Source organism: Festucalex cinctus, chromosome 13 (assembly GCF_051991245.1).
Source record: "Festucalex cinctus isolate MCC-2025b chromosome 13, RoL_Fcin_1.0, whole genome shotgun sequence".
NCBI lineage: Eukaryota > Metazoa > Chordata > Actinopteri > Syngnathiformes > Syngnathidae > Festucalex > Festucalex cinctus.
The window spans coordinates 21,800,653-21,819,349 of record NC_135423.1 but is presented as its reverse complement, the minus strand read 5'-3'; the positions used below and the strand labels follow the sequence as shown (position 1 = coordinate 21,819,349).

Genomic DNA, 18,697 nt, shown 5'->3' with positions numbered 1-18,697 from the left:
CGTTGCAAAACTGGATGGTGTCTTTTGTTTACGAATATGTTTTTCGTTTTTACGTTTTGTTATTGTGGTTTCCTTTTTTTTTTTTCCTGTCGTTTGTGACAGGCATGTAGCGCGTCCTCTCATGGTTCCGAACTCGCCGAGACAATTTCTCAGCGTCCAAAGCCGATTCTCTTTGCTTGTTAATTGAATCGGCTTTCTTATAGTTTAAAATCCACACGCGCACACACATAGACATGAAAGACAAGCCCATGAGCTGCGGCCCAAAGTGTATAAGGGGTTTATCTAGCCGTGTAAAGCCAAAGCGGAGATATAAAGACACACACAGAGCCGCGGGCAGAATTTCACCGGCGTGTTTCAATGTTTCCAAATCGTGAAAAATCTTCACCTGCTCAATGAGGTGAGTGTGTTTCGTATATGGGGCCTGTGACGACGCGTGTGGGTGGGTGGGTGATGTGCGCGTGCGCGTGTGGGCTGCTTCGTGGTGCGCGCTTTTGTTTTTCCCAATAGGCTATCCTCCAATTTGTTGTTGTTGTTGTTGAACTAAACTAACAGGCCGACGAGTAAAAGAAACAAAGACTGAACAGAAAAACAACAACAACAACAACTATAAGAGCCCCTGAGAGGCTGACGCTTCTGTGCGCACACGAGGCGTGCACGCGCTTTACCACGTAACAGCTCAGCTTAGTTTTGCAAAAATAATTTATGGCTTCATTATAGAAAATGTAGCCTACATATTGTCTTTCTGTCAACGTGAATGATAGGCTACAAAAAAAAAAGAAGAAAAAAAAAGAACGATGTACATTTATTATAATACAATTTACACTTTAGACTTTATTAATCCAGTATTTTTTATCAGATGTTACGTTATTATTATTATTATTATTATTATTATTATTATTATTATCCATCCATCCATTTTCTTAACCGCTTGCTCCTCACAAGGGTCGCGAGGGGTGCTGGAGCCTATCCCAGCTGGCTTCGGCAGTAGGCTGGGTACACCCTGAACTGGTTGCCAGCCAATTCTTCTTCTTCTTCTTCTTCTTATTATTATTATTATTATTATCATTATCATTATCATTATTATCATTATCATTATCATTATTATCATTATTATTATTATTATTATTATTATTATTATTATTATTATTATTATTATTATGCGATTGGCTGACAACCAGTTCAGGGTGTACCCTGCCTACTGCCCAGAGCCAGCTGAGATAAGGGATGCACCAAGACCTGGTATTGGTATTGGTGCGGATACCAAGGTACTCAGTACTTGTGGCTTGTTTTATGAACTATAGACAACAAATTCTCCAATTATGACCGCATCAACATCATAGGTCGTTTTGATGTGCCAAATTGCTTGCCTCCAACTAAAATTGTGAAATTAGAGGAATAGAAAATTGCCATTAATTTCATTTATGTATTTATTTTAAATAATTTTATATTGGTAAAATTATATGTCATTTAGGGGGGAATTTTATGTAGTAGTGGTATCGGTATTTGGTATCAGTACTGTTGACTACTCAAGAGTTGAGTATCGGTATCAGTCTGAGAAAAAAACGTGGTTCAAACATTCATATAACTTTTAATATTGAATGAAGCAAGTTCTGATCACATGGTGAAGCCGTTGGTGTTGCAATTTCCTCTGTCCAATGTCTGACTTTGTGAGTAGTTTAGACGCACTAGGACCCGGAGTGCAAACAAATTAAGGACGGCCACCACATAAGAGGCTTAGTACATCTAATCTATACTTACACACACGCACTCGCGCACCCACACACACACTGAGTATTTCATAAACATCCCATTTTCATACAAGCACGCATACACGTCCCTGCAGAGGCGAGCATGCAAGCCATTGTATTTTCATTTACTTTTCATTTTCTCCAAACTCTTTTATTCCCCTGGTTGACCTCATCGTCCGTTCCACTTTGTTGGACCACATTTCCCCATATTTCTCTCATGCAATTTCATTAGAAGGCGGGAAACAATGTGGCCTTCAGTGAACTACATCTTTCTCAGCAAATTGAAGAGAGAGAATTGCAACTGCAAGCTTATTTTTGAATATTTTTCTCTGATGCCATAATGTAATGTGTAAGGGAGGTTAATAAAGCTTCATTTATGGGTTTCATTCTAGTCAGTGAAGCCAAATAGCAAAGGAGCAAATCTCGTATACAAACCTTTCAAACACTTTCCCAGCTGTTACTTCTGACATCATGATGTTCGATACACACATATTTGTATGTCTGTGTATCCACTGTGTGATTATGGGGTGTGTGTGTGTGTGTGAGAGACTGTCACACACCCACACATAAACACACACACACATGCACAGAGTTCAGCCGATTTATCATAATATGCTTTATCTGAAAAGTAAGTATCTTACCTCGGGATAAAGGGAGGAAAGAGGGGTTTGTGGCCAGATTGACAGAGGAAGGGTGGATGGAGAGAATGGAGCACTGGCTGCACATGCAGCCACACAGAGCGGGACGTGCACTTTTTTTTTGGCCGGATCCATCACTTTTGATAAGGTAACTGCTGTGGTAGTTTGTGATGGAGAGAGGGGAGGGCCGTGCAAGGCCAGACTGTGTGTGAGTGAGAGAGACGGTGACACTGGTGAGCAGTTGTGGAGATATGAAAGTTGCAATTGTAACTGTGAGAAACTGGGGGTCAAGAAGAGATGTGGTGGGAAGGAGGGGTGCGAGGATGATCAAACATGGCTGAAATAAGAGAGAGGGATGAGGAAGGGGGCTTATGGGAGGGGCATCAGTGGCGTTTCTATGCTGTTGTTTTCAACAATGCAACACGTTGACGACTTGCGTTTTCGATATTATGTCTGCGGCCTTTGAGTGTTTGAGTTCGAAACTTTTCATTACAGGCATGAGACTGTGATTTGATTGTTTGCTTTGCAGTAAAGTTATTAGTCTGCTTCAGGACGGAACATGTGGCACAAAGTCTATCATGTCTCTCTTGTATGTGTCAACAAACAAAAGTTCAATGTGAGCATGTTTATATGCGTGTGTTTTGCATTCCATAGGATAAATGCTGTTGAGAAGCATGTACGCGAGTCTATATAGAAGGATTAGTGGGTCCAAGTGAAGCATAATCTAAGGCTTGGATTGCTTATAAAGATGAGTGGACTGGACAACATAACCAGTACATACAGATTGCATAATGTAGGTGACTAAATGGTTGTATAGACCATTCCAGTGTGACGTCACGTTTAAGTGCGCCCCTTGCGGGGGAAGGCGTCAATGCGAGTTAATTAGAAAACAATCTGCGTGACCTAGAAAATCAGTTAATAAATCAGAGACTGATGCTATGGTGAACTTGTGCATGGCCTACGGACGCTCTAATGGCTCAAAGAGAGATGAGATAGTTTTTTCGGCTAAACCAGGCGGAAGACAGTGAGGAGTGAAAGACGAACACGGTGGTGCGAATCTACAACGCAACTGCCTTGCACCTACAAAAAGTACTAGGATATGCTCAGATCATTTTACATCAGATAGTTTTTCTCTTTTTCATATACAGTGGGTCATAACATTAACCTCTGATTGTAAATTTGAGGCAGACGTGATGAATGTGCCATATTATCTTTACTGAAACAATCATTGATACTTTTTTGCATAAGTATTCAAGTTAGGGGTGGGACAATATGGGTAAACCACGATTCAATACTGTGACGATATTTGGCTTACGATATCAATAATATCACGATACACGATATCTACGATTTTTTTTATATATTGTCAAAAGAAATTTAGCAACATATCACAATATGTGGCTGACAAAGCCAACAAATGCCCATAAAAAGGAAAATGTCTAATTATGCATTTATTCAATACCAAAACTTGTACAATATACAAAGTTCTGCATAGTGCCTTTCTGCCTCTGAGCCTTTTAACTGTAAACATTGTAAGGTGAAACAAATTAAAGTGCATAAACATTTAGAACATGACACTGCACAACTGGACATATTACATCAATATCTACCGTCAGTGTATCGATAATTTATTGCAACAGAGAGCACAACGATATATTGCGATATCGATTTTTTTTTTTCTCCCACCCCTAATTCAAGTAATTTTGAACAACAAGTTAACGATTTAACATGATTATCACAATTAACATTTGAACTCATATTAATTTGTATATCCGGACACAAACGATTTTATGCATGACAATTTACACCATGAAAGTAGTGATCGACGTACTGTTTCAAGCAACAACAACATACCTTAAGCATCCGCTTCCACTTTGCCTTCCAACAAACAAATTTTTTTTGTAGCCAGTGGCTCCAAACAGCTGGTTTCAATGAATCACAGTCGTGTATTGTCCTACTCGGGACGTTTTTTGTGACACTTGACATATTTCCCACCTTTTAACGAAAACGCTCGCCGAAAACCAAGCTCTGTACATTCATTTGTTATGGGATGTTTGCCCTCTGTGAGACGCAGCGGAAGCTAAGCAGTGACATCAGCTGGAAGGGTCTGTAGGAGTTAATTTATTAGTTCACTAATTCTGTTGATGTTCTGTGTGACATGTAGAGCCATTGAGGAGTTGTTATTGTTATTGGTTTGTTTTAAAGAGATGCTAGAAACATTTACTCACGATTAGCATCGAGCTAACAATTAGCGCGTTAGTAGTGAACGTTAACAGGCTTGCTTAGTGTATTGTTTATCTTACAGAGCACAAATGGTCACAACATTTTATTTTAGTTTATTCCACAACAGCATGTAAGTGTTTTTGTGGTTGTTGTTACAGTTTGACACCTTCTTGAGTCATCTTGGTGAATAAAGTTGCAAGATTCCTCAACTGGTGTTTCATTGAAGGTTATCTGTCTGAAGGTTATCTGAAGTATCTGTCTAGCTAGAGCAGGGATGTAGTAAGGGCAGAATACATTCGTAGACGTGTTTGTCAAATGTTTTTTTTTTTTTTTGCAATGAATATTCATCCCAAGCAGGTACAGTGGGTGTTTGTCTGCACACAAACACACTTGTCCGTCTAACATGCTTGGGATTTTCACATTATGTGAACGCAGCATTTTGATCAATTTCACAGACAGCAGCCCTCCTGTTGCGTGCATGTGCGTGTCCCGCTGCCTGCTGGGGGTAGACAGACCTCTAATCCTGGGGTCAATCTGTGTGTGCGTGCGTGCGTGTGTGCGGTGCGTGTGAGAACATCATTTAGCCCCCTCCTGACCAGAGTCTGCGGCTTAAGCAAGCACCACCTGTTATGTCTTCATACTCATACACATGTGATAAGATGAGTAATTGACCATCTTTTTAACTGGCCACAGTATTAGGTACAAATATATGCTTACACAGTAAATTGTATATAAATTGTACTCTATTTGTTCCCACTCTAAACAGAGTAAAATATACACTTGGAAGAGAGTAAGATATAAATAAATAAAGTCACTCAAGCATTGAGCAACAAACCCACAACTTCTGGAAAAAAAAAAAAAAATCTCCGACCAAAAATTATGTTTTTGGTCTCCTTTTGGATATAAGTAAACAGTAGGAGTGGCATAGCTCAGGTGGTAGAGTGGCAGTCTCCCAAGCGGAAGGTTGTGAGTTCGTTCCTCAACCCTTGTGTAACATTTTTTTTTTTTTTTTTTTTTTACTAGCAAATTTCGTCAAAATCTGTCCTTGTAAATTTTACTCGTAATTTTTGAGTGAAAAATCCTCAATAGTTTCTTTCTTAGTTTTTTTTTTTTTTTTTTGGGGGGGGGGGGGGGGGGGGGTGGGGGGGGGGGGGGGGGGGGGGGGGGGGGGGGGGGGGGGGGGGTGGGGGGGGGGGGGGGGTCGAGGGATTCTCTCGTACATATTAAAAAATACTTTGAGTAAAATTTATTCTGAATATTTTAATCTGTCTAGACTCAGTTTAGAGCCAAATTTACTCTACAGAATTTACTGTATACATACAAATAAGGGACGCTGAACGGTGACCCACTAGGCTTCCCACTCAGATGGGTTGTGACTGGGGGAATTGCCCTTTTAGGAATCAATAAAGTATTCTGAATCTGACAGCTAAGGCTGTTTGAAAGCGCTATATAAATAAAGATGACTTGACTTGAATCATATGCACCTAACAACTAAAACACTATTAATGTTAAAATTGTGTGAATAATAATACAATCTAAAATTGACAGTACTTTCAGGATAGTGCTCTGTTTTTATTGACAAGGTCAGACAGCTATTTATTTTTTAATGTTTTAAGTGTCCCAAAGATGTATTTTTCGTTTTTTTTTTTTCGTTTTGTTTTTGTTTTTATGCTAGAGCATACAGAAGGCTTTGATGCAGCCTCTCAACTGCAAAGAACGCTTGCAGAAATGGTAGTTATTACACAAACGGCCAGCAGGTGGCAGCAGAGCAAAGGATATCAACCAGGGCCATGTTGAGAAAAAGCTCAATTACTCACAATTCTAAATAGAGTTGTGAAAATTGATTAAACTTAGCTATATTCTAAATTTAATTGCTGCAAAACGGAAACAGATAAAATATACTTTTTTTCCCTGATGAAAGAAGAGACTTTAATCTTTCTTTTGATAGGTTCCATTTTAGAGCACAATATTCTGTGGGCCTTGCAAAATCAGTCAAACAGTAAAACAGCCGGCAGCGAATGGGATAGCTTCTGTGAAAATGGCTGGGAGCGAATGAGTTAATTATATATTATATTGAAAATTAGGTCAAAGATGTACATTCCGTCATATACTGTATTTGCAGTTTACAGCATTAAAACATAAATTGTGTGCTATATTACTAAGACATAAACATAAATGCACACACACTCACATTGGCTTGTATTTAATTGCTGGTGTGGCTGCAATCTAACATATGCGATATCTGGGTGCTTTGAGTTTAAATGGTGCCCTGTAGCATACACATGCACCTCCACCTGCATCCCCCCCCCCCCCCCCCCCCCCCCCCATCATCCCATATGGCAGTAGACAGCAGTAGTAATCATGGAAGTGGAGCAACAGGCCTTGAGCTTCACTAATCCCCAGCCTCACTCCGACACGTGCCACACTGATGCATATACCCAAACTGCACACACGCACACGCTGCATAGACACATGACAGACAAAGTGCCACACGCATGCAAACACAATACATTATGAACAATGTTCCTTATTATTTGCATGACGATGCATAAAAGGGCCAGTGAACTCGCCACTGGTGCCTGCCGGATTACTAAGAACTCCGTGACACGCATTTGCTGACTTGAAACATTTTTTTTGGTAGTTCAATACGCGAGTGTGCGAGTCATTTTCATTCACATAAGCACGGAAATGTTGTGCTTATTAAATTAAACACAAATTAAAATACATAAAAATGTTCTTGTAATAATTGCAGTATTTTATGAAAAGCACCTTCCACATTCCTCTCCACACGTACACAGAGCGTCAAACAGTGCAACACGTAGGCCAAACTCACAAAACCCTTTAACTGTGACGCAAAAGGAGACAAGGCAACAATGGCTCTCTTATCGTTAATTGGCCGTTTAATCCCGAGGAATGCGTCTGATTAGTACCCGCCGGTGGGTCGGGGTCTTGCTCAACACTCACAATCGCTTGACAATGGACGGGCTGTAAGAAAGATCTGAACGCAGGCACTCACACGCCACACGCACTAAAAGGTGCAAAAATACACGCACACAAAGTAGGGCTGTCATTTTTAATTTTTAATAATTTAAATTCTAAGCTTTTCAAAAAAAATAACTCAGTTACCCTAATTCATTTTAATACAACTGAAAGCCTCATCCTAACCCCGGCTGGCGGCAAATTGACATACATGTCAACACTAAAAACGAACACAGAGGTTGTTACTAGGTGATTAGCTCAGTAAACTAGATGTTTGTCTTTTGCAGAGAAGATCCGGGTTCGAGTCTCACTTTTGAATTTAACGTGGCCGATAGAGGTCGCTAAACAACAACACCTAACACTTGGCCGTATTTGTGGTGCACGGTAAAACGACCAGAATGGTCGTTTTGTTGGAGGACTTGCTGTTTTATTTACAAACACTGACTATTGTTTTACTTTCAGTTTGACTTACTTGATGCTTCTTGGAGAAATGTCAAGTGCATTCTTCACAAAGTCAAATTCCAATTATTAGTTGTACGTATTTGGCATATCATCAAAATACCCCTGCTCAAGTTCCGTTTCGCAAATCAAACCTCCGGAATTGTGCTGCTGTGGGCAAAACTAAACTTGGAAGTCAGAAATTTTGAGAATTGTTGCTGTGAGAACAAAGGTTCACCTGTAAAGCTGAGTCTGTTTTGATCGTTTTGGTTCAACAGGCTATTAAAACGTCGTTGAGTCTAAATATTCCTTTCTATTTTTACTATTTATATTTATACTATTTTATATTATTTATTTATTATTTTTTAAATTTATTATTTATATTATTTATATGTTTTATATTATTTATTTATTATTTATATTTATTATATTATACTATTTATATTTATATTTACTATTATCGTCCATTGACTTTTCATTCATTCCAAGATTTTACTCAAGTAAATATGTTACAAGCTTTGCATAAATGTAGAAACAGAAGATAAAAACGCGATTAATTGGACGCGGGTCTCATAAACATGATTAACCTCATATATAAAATGTTGATTTGATAAATTCTTTTTCTTCTTCTTTTTTTAAACAATAAAAATGGTAAAGATTTCTGAATATTTTGAAAATTAATGTCCTAACCAGGGCTGTGCCACATTTCAGAATTCAATTCAATTCGATGGATAAATTTGAATTTGAATTGATTCCACCTCATAGGATGTTGAATTGAATTTGAATTACAGGAAGTGGAATTGAATTCAATGCAATTTAGAGGAACTCATTCTCATCAGTGAGAATAAGACAAACGAAATGTCCAAAATGTTTTAAAGATTGGGATAAAGAAAAGTATTCTGGGAATAGAAGTGCTGTTATAACATCATCCTGTCTCAAACAATTTCAAAGTTGTTATAGTTTTAATTTTATGTTTTGTCTGTGTAGACTTTTAATGATAATAAAAAAATACTACAATTTACTGTTTACTGTAATTAACTAATTTGCTCCCAAAAACGTACAAATGCATTCTATTTAAATATTTTAAGTGTCCCAAAGATGTACTTATACATTTTTTTTTTATGCTAGAACATACAGAAGGCTTTGATGCAGCCTCTCAACTGCAGAGAACGGGTGGGGAAAAAAAATGGTAGTAATTACAAAAACGGCCACCAGGTAGCAGAAGAGTATACAAGATCAACCAGGGGCATGATGAAAACAAGCTATTTTCCCCACAATCCGAAGCAGATTTGTGAATAATGATGAAACTTAGCTATATTCTAATGCTAATGCTGCAAACAGGAAACAGATTTTTCTTGATGAAAGAAGAGACTGTTTTTTGGTTGTTTTTTTTGTTTTTTGTTTTTGCTAGGTTCCATGTTTTATAGCAATAGAACACAAAATTCTGTGGGCCTTGCAAAATCAGTCAAAATCCAATAAAACAGCCTGGAGTGAAGGGGGTCCCTTCAATGAAAATGGCTGGGAATTAATTAGTTAAGTATTGTACACATAATGTTCTTGCAATAATATATATATATATATATATATATATATATATATATATATATATATATATATATATATATATATATATATATATATATATATATATATATATACATATATATATATATATATTTATTTATTTATATATATACATATATATATTATATGTGAGAAATTCACGTATTAAATAAGCTTAAATACAGTAATGTTTCATTCTGAAATTCAATGTAATTTTGCATCATGAATTTCTTTGAATTTCAATTCTACTTCCTGCAATTTAAACTTCGGTTGCAAATCATTCCTGGTAACTTCTAGCATAAAAGAGAGCATTAATAGTTTTTGACATGTTCTGCCATCCATCATTCTATTTTCTATACAAATTGTGTGCATTATGGTTGCAGGTGAGCTGGAGCCAGCTAACATTCATTTGTGGAAGGTGTCATCAGTCAGCCATTGGACACATATAAACAGACAATCGGTTAGTCCCAACAATGGACAATTTAAAATGGAGTTCTCCAATTCCGGTCCTCGAGTTCCGGAGTCCTGCAGTTATTAGATGTTTCCGCCTACCAGAACACCTGATGCTAAAGTTCAGGATTGTTATCAGGCATGCTGATGAGATGGTTGTATGAATCAGGTGCACCAGTGGGTGGAAACATCTAAAACATGCAGGACTCGGTTCCTCGGGGACCGGAATTGGGGAACCCTGATTTAGAATCTTCAATTAAGCAAAAATGTATGGTTTTGGGTAACCGTAGAAAAAAATGGATGATGGAAAAACAGAGTTTGGATGAACGTAGTCACAACTCAGAAATAACTGAGGTCACAAGTGACAAAGGGCTACCTTACGTGTGTGCCCTTTTCCGCATGTGTGTTCCGTAGGAGGTCCCGGCAGGCCGCATCACTGCTGACACACTGCTGCGGGCAAATCCAGCTTAGTGTGTCTAAAACAGGCCTTCGAAATCTGCCACAGGGCCCCTAATGCTAGGACTGCTGTCACCCTCAATCGCTCACACACGCCTAATCCCCACGTCGTGACCCAACACACAAATACACGCACGCACACGTACACACACCATGCGTGCCCGAAGCTATTCATGTGGGTAGGCAGTCCCAGTACCAGGCGATACCAGCCACAGGGTCAACTTTTCATACTGGGGGAAGGAAACACGGAATATGTTGCACTGAGACGTGGACGAGTTTGGGGGGGAGAAGCAAACAGAAGAGGAAGGAAGGACGGATTGAGGGTTGGGATGTTGGATTCAAGTCGATTGGTGGGTCATGTATGGAGGAGAAACTCCATGGGGAAGTCTGCTAGTGTGGGATGTTGATTTAATGATGAGCCTTAATCAATTGTTTGTTTAATTGTGGGAATGCTGAAGCATGTTATTGTGATTTTTATTCTTTACACTTTTTTGTTGCATAACAACTCCCAAATAATACTTCCAATTTACCCTGTTCAAATTTCAACTAGCTTAAAAAATTCACACCTCCCGGATATATATCGTCTGATTCCACATTACTTACAGTATTTGCACAATTTAACTTGTAATAACTTTTCGCCATTCATTTTCAATAGGACAGACACTGAACTTTTTCTAAGTATCACTTTCCACGCCCACTTCCATAGATAGATAGATGGTCTTCATCCCTCTCACTGTGGACGAACTCCTCCTGGGTGCCTTTCCTTGCAGGGTACTTCTGTGCCCCACCATGTTGTGGTTTTGGGTGTGTCTGTGGGTACGATCATGGGGATGTGGGGTGTGGGGTGGGGTGCCTTTTTCTTTTTATTGTGTTATGGATGTTCAGCATTTTGAGTTGCATTTTGAATGTATGACAGGTGCTATATAAATAAAGTTGGATTGGTTGAGATATAATTTATCATCATTGCCAGGTGTCTTACACTGCTCTGTGGCACAGTTGGTAAAGTGCATTGTCCAGTAACCAGGAGGTCATAATTTCATAATTTATCTCTCGATTTACTTCATAAGCATTCCACATTCATTCAAATCGTAGCATTCAGCTTTCAGCATTCCCACGCAATTTCTCCAGAAATTGCACTTAGTCTAGTTGATTACAGAAAATGCTGCATTCTAAAGTTTGCTCAACAAATAGAAACATACTATTTATTTATTTATTTATTTATTTATTTATTTATTTATTTATCTTAGAAAAGATTTGCACTATGTGAATCGATGTGAATCGTTTAACTACTCCAGAGCTCTACTTTGTAATGTTAGGTCAAAATGAGTCGTTTGAGCATTTATTTTCTCTTATGTCCTATTTGTTTTTACTGCTATGCTGAATTGTCTTACAAGGGAGGACAAAGACTGTACTAGTACTACATGGACATTTTGGCGTCCTAGTAGTGTATCAAATAATTGCTCAATGGTCTTCCCATAACTGCAGCTTGTCATGTGACATACTAGTAGTGGAGTACAATCTAATGATCAACAGTACAAAATTGTATTGATAAATCTGCCTTTAAACATTTAACTTTTTGTTTTAAGGCAATGGGATCTGGGTCTAAAACTTAAAAAGGAAGTCTATCCTAAAGTTTTATTTATAATATGTTCTATGCAGCCCCACTTGTCTAAACACGTCATATTTGTGGAATATGTGGAAGCAGCAAAATCCAAACGTTTTTATCAATCTCGGGGAGCGGCCATTTCAGCACTCGCTGTTAACTGCAAATGACATCACAGTTGCTCAGGAATTAGGCAACGCCCAATGACGGCTCATCTTGCGAACGTCACATGACCAAACTCAGGAAACAGGTGAGCCGTGTTTGGCCATAACCCGAGTCCTGTGCAGCTGTGATGTCATTTTCAGTTGACAACAAGTGACAAAATGGCCGCCTCCTAATATGGATAAAAGTAGATTTTATAGATTTTAATATTTTAATAAATTAATATTTTATTAATATTCTGCAAACACAAATATTACTTGTAATCAGAATTCAGAATGCCGTATTTAGACTAGTGGGGGCACATAGAACATATTATTGTACAGATTTTTTAATTTTTTTTTTACCTTAAGCATTTGACACAGACCTCATTGCTTTTCAAGTACTAAAATTAAAATGTTTAAAGGCTGATGTATTAATACAGTACATCTTTTGTACTGTGCCTCATTAGCTCAAACATCATGTATGAGGCTTGGAATTGTGCAGCAAATGCCGCTCCAAAACAACAGCATTAATGGTGTCTTCACAGATGTGTAGGTTATCCACGCCATGAACACTAACACACCCCCATAAACATCATAGAAGCTGGTTTATGAACTTTGTACTGAAAACAGTCCTGATCTTCCTTTTCCTCTTTGGCTTAGATGACACAACGTCCATGATTTCCAAAAATAATTTGGACTAGTTGACTGTCAGTGGTTTGGCTACATGGCAAGATCCTTTGCACAGCGATTCTGGTTTTTAAATGCAGTCCCGCCTGAAGGGTCGGAGGTCATGAGCATTCAATGTTGTTTTTCTTTATTGGTAAGTTGGTTTTGGCCTTGACACTTATGCAATAATTTCTCCTGCTTCTCAGAATCGTTTGATGACATTATGGATAATAGCCAAGGTTATTTTAGTTAACTAAAAATAAACCAAAAAAAAAAAAACTAAAGCAAAAATTCAAAAGATAATTTTATTAACGAAATTAAATAAAACAACAATGTTTATAAAACGAAAACTAACTGAAACTACATTTTATTTTTACAAAACTAACTAAAACTAACTATAATTACAGCACAAATGTCCTTCATTTTCGTTTGGTAATTAATTTAATGCATGAGCCTTTGACGATGATTTTCAATGTAATTTTAAGTAGATTTATTTTGATATTAACCGGAATAAGGACGTTTGAAAGTGTGTCACACAGAAGCGATGTCATCTAGCAGCAGCCAATAGTAAAGCACTTTCAGATGACGTCGCTCTCATGGTGTTTTTTGAATATTGCGCACAAGTAATACACATTAAAAAAAAAAAAAAAAAAAAAAAAAAAAAAAAAACTAAAACTAAAACTAAGACTAAAACTAAATTAAAACTTAGCATTTATTAAATAACTAAAACTAATAAAAAATTAACAAAACCACCCTGAAAACTAATTAAAGCTAACTAAATTGAAAAAAAAAATCAAAACAATATAAAAACTAACTAAAATGAAAAATTCCAAAACTATAAATAACCCTGATCATAGATGATTAAATCTCTAACTACCTTATATTGAGCAATTGAGCCTTTTCAATTATGACACTCACCTGTTTCCAATTCACCCCCTCACCTGCTGAATATTCCAAACAGGGTTTTTGTTTGTTTGTTTGTTTGTTTGTTTGTTTGTTTGTTTGTTTGTTTGTTTGTTTGTTTGTTTGTTATACTTTATCCGTCCTTTGTTGCCCCTGTCCCAGTATTTTTGTAAGGTGTGTTACCCCGGGTTTTCACTGGATGCGGTTGCGGTGCGGTTGCGGTGCGGTCCGGCGACGCAAGCAATTAGATTCCATTCATTCGAATGGTGCAGTTTACACCGCTTGCGGGTGCGTTGCGTGTCGACTGCGGAAGGCCTGCGGCGTGCCGCAAGCCTTCCGCAAGGATAGCCTATTTTCTATTTTTGCCGGACGCCGCAGCGGTCGGCCTCCGGCAAATGGCAAGCTAGCACAAAACACATCGAGCGGGACAGGAAGACCGAGGCAGTTTCACAATAAATTTCCGGTTAGCTTTCAGAATAAAACACTCGCCAGCTCCTATTTCGCAAGTTTTTCAGCAAAACGTGACGTGGGCGTCGCCGGGCCATGTGCTCATTCACGGTTTAGACACCAGCGAACATGGACGAGGAGAGGTTTATATTGGAGGTGGAAAACCACAAAATAATATATGACACGGCACATCCTTTTTATAAGGACTGTAATGTATTGTGAGTTTGATGTTCGCGATTGCTTGTTGTGCCCGTCTCGCTTGCCGTACTGAGCGGCAGCCGGACGCGGAAGACAGAAATAAAGAGTGGACCCGCACTGACCCGACTCTCGTTATTAATATACTTTACAAGGACAACCAAAAAAAGGATGCTGCATGTTATCTCATAGCAGAAGAAGAAGAAAATGTTAAATCAAAAGAAGTCCACCTCTCGTTGTGAAATGCCACATGATCGCGCGCGCGCGGTCCCGCGAGACACGTTGGGAAGTGGGCGGCGACGGAGCTGCCGGACCGCAGCTGTGCGGAGCCGGTGTGGATTGACAAAAAAATTGACCCGTCCGGAGCACGCAGTCAAGACGCACCGCACCGCAACCGCACCGCAACAGCATCCAGTGAAAACCCGGGGCAACAGGGAAAACAAGAACAAAATCATTCATTAGTTTCAACAATAACAAGATATTTATTGCCTCTGCAGTGTATTCAATCGTCTATCAGTTGAAAATGATTTCCAAATCATTGTATTCTGTTTTTATTCATGGTTTACTACACAACATCCTACTACTACTACACCACTGCTGTAGATTTGTTTTCATCTTGAGTAATGTTGTGGTTGGGGTGTGTGTGCATGTCACTCAATAAATGCTAATAAATATAGCTGGCAGAATTATGTTTAGTAGCAGGTGAAATATTATTCAAAATGTTTGCTATTCCATATTGATATGTTTCCAGAGCGCATCAGCAAACCCAGTTCAGATGTGTTAACAAATTTGACTGCAATGTAGTAAACAAAATGATTGGAAAGGTTGTTCAGATTTGATGACTTTTTTTTTTTTTTTGTCTACTCCACAGGTTATCCTTTCCAAGCAGAGCAAGACGAGAATGGGAAGACCACATAGCAGCAGCTTGTCGTCACAAATCATCTCACAAATGCCCACTACTCACAATACGGTTCTTATAGTACCAGTAATTAAAAAATCTAAACTACAGCATACAAGACTGAGTCGAATTTGTATGCATTTTAGACAACCGTGAAACCTCATGACCCAGCAAGCATAAAGTGGATTCCGTAGAGCATTACGTTATCTGATCTATTCATGTAACTTAGGGCATCTTGTACTATAGCTTTAAGTAGACTAGCGGGACTGCTGTTGCGCTCACTCTCTTACTGCTACAGACCTTTCAGCCTAAATCCTTTATTGTGTCTGAGGAGAGGATCCAACATCCTTCTTTGCAAGTCTCCAGCACAGGAATACTAACAATAGTGCCTTTCGCTGTTAATGTGAAATAGATTACTAGCACCAAGAGTATTAATTTATTACTTTTGGTGATCTAAATTATTTTCATAGGTATTTTTAATCTATACATATGTATTATTCACATGGGATTAGTGGGATTTATAATGACATGATATGACATAACGGAATTTTACAATCATTTTCTGATGTGGCAGTATGGAGGAATCTAGAAAGTGCTTCTGTAAGGCAATATGATATTTGTGGGCAACATTTTTGAGATATAGTTATCTCCAGCTGGTGTGTGTAATGACACAGTATCCTTCTGTTGTTCATTTCATGTAACTGCTTTGTTTTAATCCGGGTGAGTAAAGTTCAACATGTGCATGTTGCATTGTATTTTAGAAACAATGTGTTGAATAAAATACACACAAAAAAAGACCCAATGGGTGCAGTCTATCATTTTTATTTTTATTTTAAGTTTACTGTAATGATTGGATCATGTTCTGTTGGTCTATGCAGAAATAGACAGGATGTTGGTGGTCCACATTAATTGAAAAGGACAGTGATCCGTAACCACACATCCTGATGGGTCACTGTGGAAACTGAAGAGAGGACATGCACACATAATACTGTAGGTCATGTTCAGGCTAACCCCCACCCACGCGCACGCACACGCTTAGGTGTAATTGTCTCAGGAGTTAAAATAGATGTGCTGTTTGTTTGTGTTAGACAAAGTGCAGAAAAAAACCTGATTGCTTCAGAAACTTCATTGAGCCAAAGCACAGAGATGTGGGCCTTTTAATTAAAATCAAACCTGATATACTCAACAAAGCCACAATGGTTCTGCCTGTCACTATAGTTCACTGTCAAAGATGATGGACAAAAATATTTGTAAATAACTTTAAAATAAAATCAGTGAAATTGTTGGCATCCTATCCAGTCTATTCTTTAAGTCTCCCTGTTCCAACGCAGGTGTAGATTGTTATCTGGCTTCTCCAAATCTTGCTGATGGGCTGTCATTGGAATTGAATAACACTGCTCGAGAAGATCGGACTTGGAGACTTGGACTTGGTAATGAAATGCTCTCAGTTCGTCACACACAAAACAACGCCATCTACTGGCCATTTGAGGCATCTTCACGTAATCTTCTCCAATGGTCAGAACTGGAGAATGGTTGTACTGCACTTTAGGTAAAGTGAGCTGATCACAAGCGCCATCTGCATCTGCTGTTCAGCGAAAGAAGTGTTAAATCCTCTTCCCCTGTCCAGTGACCTCTTAACCGTGTTACAGAGACTGAGCAGGCAGATTCTTTTTTCGTTGCTTCCGCACAAATGTTATTTGAGTTTTTTCCACCAACATACAGAGCGCCCAAGGAAAGCGCCACAGCTCCCATTCACTTTCTGAACCAACACCGCCCCCCTGTGCCAAAGTGCGGCACTGCAACACTCTATCCCCCGTAATACAACACTTAAGGGGCCAGGGTTGTAAACAGAAGCTTTGGTGTCATTTCAGTGACAACAAGAGTTTTAGGGATGCTTAAATTGATACTTGACTCATTGAGCCATTTTCAACAGTAAGAAAATAATGTTTTGTCTACGATTAATGATACGATAACTTCATTATTTTTCCATTAACAATAATACCTTTAAAAACACATTTTTTCATCTGCCGTCGACAGAAGATGACATCACACGTGCTGAGGAAATAGGTAACGACCAATCATGGCTCAGTTTGCTGCCCAAACCCTGAAAACAGGTGAGACATGATAGGTCGTTACCTAATTCCGAAGGATAGGTGATGTCATCTTCAGTCGACAGCAAGTGGAAGATTATGGTTTTAAGCGTATTAATTGTAGGCTGCATAAAATATAATGACATTATCAAACTGATTCTGGACAAAATATTAACTTTTTACTACTGAAAATTGCTCAATGAGTCAACCATCTCTTTAAAAACCACATTGGTGGCAAAAGTACACACTTGATGTATTTAACTAGAAGAACCAATACTTGTATAAAAAGCAACTATGGTAAACGTAGAAATACTGATTTGACTCCTTTGTTCAATTAAAAGTAAAGAAAAAAAACTAAACTAGCTATCTAGTCTTGTTTTAGGCTTTCATGTTATCGAAATGTGTTGCCATTGTTTTGCTAACGTGCACACACTCAAATTATGCTTGAATAGCTGATGACTAAGTGATAAAATACACCTTACACCATTTTTTTTTTTCAGAATTTCACATTTTCAAAAGAAAGGAGCCTAATTTGACAAGGAGTAGAAAACACAGTCTACTTTCTAATGGAGATAGTAAAAAGTCATCAGAAAATGAATTAGTGGATATCTGGTACGGTGGTATTTAAATTGAGTAATGAAGTTTGAGTACTTCATTACTTCCTAACACAGCTGTGTCGTTGCTCGTGAGTGCATGAAGGAGCTTTATACTCACCTTTCATAACTACACATTCATCAATTTTCTGTCCAACTCCACTCACATTCACTGTTAGAGTAAGACTATCGTTAAGATGTACAAATTTGAATCAATTCCCAATTAATAAACTATTACTTTATCTCACTCAATGTGTGTTGGTTTTGTCTTCAAAGAAGAAAATCACTCAAAAATCTCAATTAAAATGCAGCCTTTACATGTATAGATTGCTCAACACAATGGAGGTGAGCCTCCCCCATGAATTAAAATGATCCATCCTCATTCAACAGTCCTGCCAAGATCTTTTCTCACGTTCGTAACAGTCCCCATTTTCTGCTGTTCACTCGAGGGGACAAGTCCAGGTATCCTGTAAACAACACCCCCACCGATTGGGTGCCTAAGGTCCAATTAAATGAGCTTATTATGTGTAGCATTAGTGTCTATGTGCAGATATGTAGGATATAAAAACGGAAATGTGTGAGGATGCGACTTGTGGCGATATATTATATATGAGGAGTTTACATGTTCCACTAAAATGGGAATTCAGCTAACATGTGAGATTAT

The 18,697-nt window shown here is 38.3% G+C and overlaps 1 long non-coding RNA gene across 1 annotated transcript; it reads left to right on the top strand.

The window, feature by feature from the left end:
- The first annotated feature begins 223 nt into the window (after positions 1–223).
- LOC144000444 (uncharacterized) lies at positions 224–16,152 on the top strand. The gene is made up of 2 exons (XR_013278237.1): positions 224–397; positions 15,324–16,152. It is a non-coding gene; the product is annotated as an uncharacterized LOC144000444 (long non-coding RNA).
- The last annotated feature ends 2,545 nt before the right edge of the window (positions 16,153–18,697 follow it).